This window comes from Ceratina calcarata, unplaced genomic scaffold, assembly GCF_001652005.2.
Source record: "Ceratina calcarata isolate Rehan_Ccalc_2016 unplaced genomic scaffold, ASM165200v1 scaffold470.2, whole genome shotgun sequence".
Classification (NCBI taxonomy): domain Eukaryota; kingdom Metazoa; phylum Arthropoda; class Insecta; order Hymenoptera; family Apidae; genus Ceratina; species Ceratina calcarata.
In genome coordinates, this window is record NW_017171129.1 from 414,715 (window position 1) to 416,913 (window position 2,199).

Below are 2,199 nucleotides of genomic sequence, written 5' to 3' on the forward strand. Positions count from 1 at the left end.
TCAACATGCTAGCATCGTTTAAGTATATAAAAAAACGTAAGACTTAGCATCGTCCTTTTCCATTAACCCTACCAATAGCATTTTACATATTTTAATATAATAAATATAATATAATATTTAAATATAATATAATATAATATTTAAACGTAATAATTTCATAAATTAACAATATTATAGACTAACGTTTCCTTACGAAAACATCATGCGTACTATACACCATGTAACGTATCATCATCGGCGAGCTCGGAGCGCTCAAGCCAATCAGGAGCTCGAAGACATACGTCATTTCAAGATGTCGGATTGCATGTCACGTCTTGTCGTAAAGTTGCACGTTTCGCACGTGTTCTTTCAAATAATATCGTAAGTGTCTCCAAGTGTCTCGTCGTGTCGTTTGATTTTGCATACAATCGTGTGGTTGGTCCTCAATTTCATTAGTGTTCGCCTTGTTTTCAACAGAAAGTGCTGATTTGAGTAAAAACAGAGGTTGGGATGACGCGCGAGGTTCCGACGGGACGATTAGAAAATTCGTATTGAAGGAAGGACGAGCCGCGGGTTCAGGTGGCCGGCGGTTTGGCCGGCTAGGATGATGGCCGAAAGCGCAGGTGCACCGTTCATGCCTCCTGCTCGTGGCGTCGGCGTCGGCGTCGGCGTCGGCGTGTTCGCGACGGGGCTCGCGCGTTCCGACGGCACAGAGCGCGGCAGGAGTCCAAAGGATCGCGAGGTCCAAATCACGCAAGGCCGTTCGTTCGCCGGTACCCTAAACGACTCTTGACATGAGCCTCGGTTCCCGCGCACCCGTCAGCTAGGGAGAGAAACCTTCCGGAGCCAAAGGTTAGTGGATTTCGTGATAATTCCAGTCGGAATTCGTCGCATCGCCAACTGCTTCGACGCTGTTCATCTGTGATTCGTCGTTCTTCTTTTGTTCCGTTTTTAGTGAGCGCGTGAATCGCGTGAGGTTAAAAACGATACGTGCAAATTGACTCTGTTCGATTGTGAATCGTGCGCCTGGCCCTATGAACAAGTGAGCAACGTTGGATTTCAAACTCCGAAAGTGACGTCCGTGTGCTTTGGTGGATAATAGGTATTTTATTTTACGTATTACGACGTGAAACGCGCGATACGTCGTTCTCGACGTACTCGATTAACTTTCAGTTTGTTTGGTTAGAAAGACTGTGATACACTCGAACACGGGTTCTTTGGTTCGTTCGATTCTCCTTGTTTCGGAGCCGTCGGATGCGTACTTGTTCACGGGATCGACGGACGGCAGTCAGACACCTGTTACCTACTGTGCTGGACGATTCTTGCTGACAGCGTCGAAGTTTTTGGCGACGGGACAACCGGATTTGCCTCACGGTCTTCCCTGTATTCTGTGAAATTACATGGAAAATTTGCCAACTCTGTTCCATTGGATTTTCAACATGGATGTGAGTAATCCGTTTCTCTTTCATACAATTTAATGTTAAAACTTGAACATTTTCAATTTATTTCTCTTTATTTTATTCCTTTTGCACAGGCAAAACGTATTGTGGTTTATTACATTGTTTAAACTGTACACGCAGTTGCGTATGAATTTGTGTTAATTCGAATTGTTTGTGTTAACCCAGTTTGGAATTCAGTGGAACAATTTTTTATTTAATATAGTGTCGAGTGATGAAAACAGAAATACTAGGATGTGTAAATAGAAGTTTTTTTTTTGTTAGATTTATTCGTCGCTGATTTCAGTATGCAAATAGAAGTTTCGTCATCCAGTTCTCCCGAATTTCTTGAAACAAGAGTTATCGATCATCTCGACCTGAGCAGGAGAAAAAAAAGAGACTCTCGTAAACCCTCATCAAAGTTTCATACGTCCAACGGAAAAACCGACAACTCGGCGTTTTCCGTCATGAAATATCAATCATTTCTGCGACCTACCGCGGAATAATTCCGACGCAAGGAAACGTTCGTTCTCGTTCTACGTGCTTCCTTTTCTTGACTTGTAGCAACAAATCGATCGTCTATCGCGATCTCGTTTAAGTACGAGTTGTGCTACACGATTACTTGCTATTTTCCATTACACCAATACCTCGCTTTGCGTCGTTTCGTTTTGCGTTTTTTCGAATTTGCGTCGCTGCTTAATTAGTACTAATTTTCACTGTGCGTCGTTAGATTTTCGAGATTGCGTTGTTTTGGGTTCGAGTCTTTAATTTTTTTTTTGAAATT

The 2,199-nt window shown here is 42.8% G+C and overlaps 1 protein-coding gene across 6 annotated transcripts in view; it reads left to right on the forward strand.

Moving 5' to 3' along the window:
* Positions 1-676: 676 nt before the first annotated feature.
* LOC108627417 (leucine-rich repeat-containing protein let-4) overlaps positions 677-2,199 on the forward strand; it is a 171,579-nt gene continuing 170,056 nt past the window's right edge. For 3 of the 6 annotated variants that reach the window (XM_026815583.1, XM_018028649.2, XM_026815582.1), the window contains exons 1-3: positions 677-831; positions 935-1,081; positions 1,166-1,424. The gene's annotated coding sequence lies outside the window, so the exon portion shown is untranslated. The remainder of the gene's footprint in view (positions 832-934; positions 1,082-1,165; positions 1,425-2,199) is intronic. The other 3 variants (XM_018028646.2, XM_018028651.2, XM_018028656.2) reach the window with 1 other exon arrangement.